General features: G+C 36.3%; 1 pseudogene; it reads left to right on the forward strand.

Annotated features, from left to right (window-relative positions):
* Positions 1–1035: 1035 nt before the first annotated feature.
* Positions 1036–1558, forward strand: LOC105288573 (annotated as a pseudogene).
* The last annotated feature ends 4170 nt before the right edge of the window (positions 1559–5728 follow it).

Raw genomic sequence — 5728 nt, forward strand, 5'->3', positions numbered from 1 at the left:
GTAAATCAGTTTTATGTAGTAGGTGTTCAGTAATGGCTTGGAAACATTATCTGCCTTAATCCCCGTTCCAACCGCAACAATAAAAGGTAGTTTACAGTATGTTGAATTCATTTATTCATATCATCTTTTCATCAAATATATGGCTCTTTTATTTACTAATGTAGAGAATATACGAACACTTCCTGAACAGAGTATACCAGCCTGAAAACAAAGATAAATAGGTTACTATACAGGATTTTTCCTCATTAGTGCAAATGATCTTTGATTCTTTTCTGCTAGCTTTTTCTCATCACCTGCCATTCATATACCCATTTTTCTTCATTAGTGTTTGTTTACATATAACCACAGCTTTTACAGCTTCACAAATCTCAAATAATGTTTCAGTGGGTGGTATGTTTTTAGATAGGAGACAGGTGGATTTGGGGTAAGAATGAGCCTTTGTTTTTCATTGTTGTCTGTGGAGTGTCATGCCTGCCAGGTAGATAGATACACAGTCCAGGGACTAAAATGAAACAAGGAAATATTAATACAATATGTGGCCTGTGTCTGGAGCTTTATAGTTTTCCATTATACTTTACCTCATTGAACAAAGTTAATATTGTTATTTTGCATTCTCCTGCCAGCTCTGTAGAGGATCTTGGACTCCCTTATGGGTGAGCCAGCCACATCAGCATCACCTGGACACTAAGAAACCCAGAATCTCATCTGCCTCCTCCTTAACTGCTGACTCATAATCTGCATTTCAATAACATTCCCAGTGCACAGTTCATTTCAGGAACATTTAACTCTTTAACTTACCAGTTGACTAGGATCACTGACTATCTCCAGATGTCTTTTAATTTAATTGAGACTGTATTCACAACTACAACATTCAGAATAAGTTTACTACATCTTCTTGGTGGTGTGCAATGTGACTTTTGGAAGCATTAGGTTTACTGGAATGAGAGTAGACAGAGGTATTTTTTTTCTTCAAGACATTTATGTTTTCTTTCTCAAGCTCGATGTTTGGGCTGTAAATCCCCATATGGGTTCAACATGCTCATCAACAAGTGTTATTTCTGCTTGGGGCCCATGTACACTGGCCACAGCATCATGTCCATCTATAACGATTGTAGGTGTACAGGTTCTATAAATCCAGGTGTCATAAAAACTTTAAAAAGAAGCATAATCCTTGCAAGGTCAAGTGGACCAAAGCATTCCATAAAGCAGCTGATAAAGAGATGACAGAGGGTAATTCATCTGAATTTAAAAAACATAAAAATGAACCTGTCAAATACTAGCAAGAGCTGTGGAATAAAACTATTGATGCAATTAAGAGAGACGAAGAGATCAAACAAATGCCAAACTAAGTTTACAAGGAACAGTTTGAAGAAAAATAAAGAACTATAGAAAGTTCAAGACATCAAAAAACTCAAGCAAAATTTCTCACCCAGGCCCCTTTTGCATACAAAGGAAAGCAGCTGGAAAACAAAATGGTACAGAAATTACAACAAGATGTGGACATGGAAGATGTTTCTGAAAAATCTTACTGTCTGCAACCATTTCTATAAGTGCATTTGAAAATCTCCTTTAGAGACTTAGAGCATTTAAACTATTGATTTATTTTTTACATAAGGTGACTCAAATGAATAGGCAATTAAAAATACATCTCTTCTACATTGCTGTCTGAAAAACATCAGATAGTATAGATGTTAGATTACATCTCAATGTTAAATCTTCACTGATAGATATATTTATGTAAATATAGAAATGAATTGTAGACATAAAATGGTCATGCTACGTGGATAATGGCACCAGGCAGCATTTATATAATAACTAAAAACAAAAATTCAGGGCTAGTGATATATAAAATAAAATTTTCATTGCAGTAAAAAAAAAAAAAAGATGCTTATGTTTTATTATTCTTTGAACCTCTCAATTCTGTGCAAAACTATGAAATGTTTTCCAGCCAGTGATACAGGAGATCAGGTTGTTAAAGGTGGAGGTGGGAACTCCCACCTCTTAAAAAATTTATAGGATTGTGTTTAATGGAGCTTGTTCATTATTCTGTTACTTGGTTTAACACCTAGCTGAGACCTACTATCCACAATGAAGATTTTGGTCAATATATAGCTTTATAACATTTTGTTATTCATATATTATTGTATTTATATTCATAATGGGTTGTTAGTTAATAACTCAGAAACAAAAGAATACCAATGACAAAGTACGAGATTATCATATATGACTATGGAAAGAGTTTGAGGTCCCAAAATATTGGATAGGCTGAAGTAAGAGGAATTTGCTAGGCTATCTTCAATCTTCTTTCAAATTCTCTTACTTTCCAGATTTTTCCTCCTGTTTCTACTGTACTCCCTGTGAAAATCTGCTGTCAGGGAATTTGCTGACAATTTACATCCAGATAAGACTGAAGGATTTAGTGTTACAACCATTGGCTCATTTTAATACAAGAAAAAATCTCAGATGCTTTCGAAACGTGAGATATTGAGAATAAATTGGAGATATATTTTGATAGGTTAGAAAAATCTGATGCTGCCTTTGAAACCACCGTCCACTTTATCAACTTTTAATTCCAGTGTAGCTGCCAATGTTTCTAATAGTTAGAGGTGATCGAGGATATCAATGGTGTCAGTGTAAGCATGGAAGGAGATAGTATGGAACACAGCTCTTTGTCCTTGACTGTTTAAGAAATTTTTACACTAAAGATGACCCACTTGTCAAATTTCCAGATGACATGAAACCAATAACAGAGTCAGGTAGGTTGAATGGCATTAGATTATAATCCAAAAGAAAAAAGGTCACTAAAAGTTGAATTTAACTTTTTAAAGGGACAAAATAAATCACACTGGAAATCCAAAATCCCACCATACCACAGGAAAAGACGGGTGAGATGCAGTTACCTAAAGAGCTCATTGCTTCATTTATAGAAGTAGAGGATCTAGAATCGTAGGTGCTAGTTCTCTCTTCTGTATTTGTCGGGGAGTCTGATGCATTTTAAAGGTTTGTTGAAAAACCTGGAATAGAGACTGTCAACAATGAGGTGGAAGATTTTTTGAAAATATAAGCTGGAAAGTTTGAACTGGAGATGTTAAGATTGGAAAAGGGAAGACTCAGGAGTAAGACATTTATCCTCATATTTGTAAAGTGGCCAATGAGAAAGGAAGATAAGACTTCTTCTGTCAGGCCCTCTGAGGGCAGAGTACAACAAAATAATGTGAGGAACTCTCACATTCAGAGGTATTTGAAGAAGGTTTCTTTGCCTCAAGAAGTAGCTAATTCCCAATGAAAGGGAGGGTTGAAGCAGAGTCTGAATTCCATTTGGCAACGATAGTTTTAAGTACCAGATAAGTGGTTGGACTAAATGCCTTTTATGGCCTTTTTCGGCAGTGAAACTGTACTTCCACATTTCTGTTTCAGAATTACAGGGACAGAGTAGTTAAAATAATTAGAATAAATAGAAGTTGTAGGTTTACATAGCATCTCTAAATTTTATGTAAATTTCTTAATTACCTGCATAGTAATCTGAAGTTTCTTGTCTGTTAAATTGATTTCTATGTCCAAAATATCTGAATCAAATTTTTACTTCATAATGGCAAGTATTCGCACTTGAAAATTCTTTGCACTTGGATATGTTTTGGTGACGAACTCTTTTGCTTTTATTTTGCAGATGCAAAATTTTTAACACTTTTTGCTTTCGAAAATTCTCATATTATTATGTACATTACAGTAACATAGCCTTTGATATCAAAGGTTATTGATTTTTTTAGCCTGTTAGTGGTTAAGATAGAGACCAACTTTTATAACATTACTTCTGAGTAAGGTAAAACTACATGCTATTGTCAAGAAAATAACCTTTCTATAATTAATGTGTGAAAGCTTTAAGGCAGAGATACCTTTTATTATTATAAATCCTGAGTCAAAAAATGGTTGCTTTGCACACTTACGGAGTGCTTACTATGTGTCAGTGTCCTAAGGCTCAAAGAATATCAACTATTTGATTCTCAAAACAATACTATAAGATATACATTATTATTATGGCCATGTTATTAATGAGGAAAGTGAGGCACAGAGAGGTCAAGTGATTTGCCCAAGGTCACACAGGCAATAAGTAGCTTAAGTGCCACATAACGTGGTATTAAGTCACTCCTCAAGGTCATAGTATCCTACCTTTTGTTTCTTCTAGTTAAAACCAGTGCCCAAACCTCCTCCTGAGACACTCCATTATGTCTATCCTATCGCACAATACCTATTGCATAACTAATTTTATTTTCTATTTCATTAAAATTAACATTCTCTGGTGCATTTATTTTAGCCAGTTACTAAGAAAAACAGAAATCTGATTTAAACATATTTATACCAAGGGGTATTAAAATCGTGAATAAATTCTGGTTTAACATAGTCATTGTTGCACAGGTTTTTGTATTTTAAGGGAGAACACTTGAGATTTTAAAGAAATTAATCTCAATTGTAATAGTTTTCAAAATTTAGGAGAGTCATCTTTTGGGGTCCAGCAGGAGGGACCTAATTCCAACCATCCAGCCTCAAACACAAAAGCAAGTTTTCTATGTTAGGGTTGCACATAAAAATTTTATTTGGGAGACCTCTCTGCTTAAAATAATAATAAATTGAACCATTTCTCTAATGAACTTTCTGGCTCTTTTCCCCATCCCCTGATGACCGTCGAACACATTCCATACTCCATCTCTCCTGTAAAGAAGCACCTAGAGGCTCACAGAACTGGGCAGAACACCTCTGTGTTTGAAAAACTTCAGGACGAGGTCCAGAAATAATTTGGAGCAGATGCTTTGAGCCTCTCAGCAATGTGAAAGCACATCATAGAGGGAGGTGAACATCTCAGTGACAGGATTATTCTATTTGATGCATGGTGCCAACAGCCACATTTCCCAGAATCCTGGTTTCAGAAATTATTGACAAAGCAAAACTTTTAGACCAAGCATCACAGGAACAGTAGTGTTACCAGCCCCCTGTGCAGAGTCCCATAGGGGCATTCCTCCAGTTTTTCTTAGAAAAGGCCTGAGTCATTTGGGGGCCTGGACTCCTGGACCCCAGGCAGGTGGCCCTTTTGTTTCCCACAGTTGCTGCTAAATGTTTGAGATTGCATCTGACAGAATATCTGCAACTTTGTCCTATGGCAAGTCAGATTTCTGGTCATGGGTCAGATTACTGCCTGAAGCAGTTTCTTCCTCCACACCCAGTGAATTCTCCAGAAGATAATGGCAGTATATGCAGATTTTTACAGGCCTATATTAGTAGTAATGAGAACAGCTGAGAATTGTCTTCCTGGTTCTAGTCAGTGATTAACTTTTGAAGGCAACTCTTTTACAGCTAGTATAAGTGTGTGTGTGTGTGTGTGTGTGTGTGTGTGTGTGTGTGTGTGTGTGTGTTTGTGTGTGTGTGTTTGTGTGTGTGTGTGTAGGACATGGAGGACCTGTTTTAAGTGTTTCTACACGAAGTTACATGCGCCTTTTCCTGATCAATCAATGGCCCAATTCCAAAGGGTTGTGACTATCACTGAGTTGGTAGCAATGTGGGTGAGTTCTAGAGATCCGTACAACACAGTGCCTACAGCTGACAATAAGGTATTATGTACTTAAAAATGTGTTGAGAGCGTAGGTCTCATGCTATCGCAAGAGAAAATGGAGGCGAGGGAACATAAGGAAATTTGGGGAGGCGACGGATGTTTATTACCCAGATTGTGGTGATAGTA

This window comes from Pteropus vampyrus, unplaced genomic scaffold (assembly GCF_000151845.1).
Source record: "Pteropus vampyrus isolate Shadow unplaced genomic scaffold, Pvam_2.0 Scaffold18, whole genome shotgun sequence".
Classification (NCBI taxonomy): domain Eukaryota; kingdom Metazoa; phylum Chordata; class Mammalia; order Chiroptera; family Pteropodidae; genus Pteropus; species Pteropus vampyrus.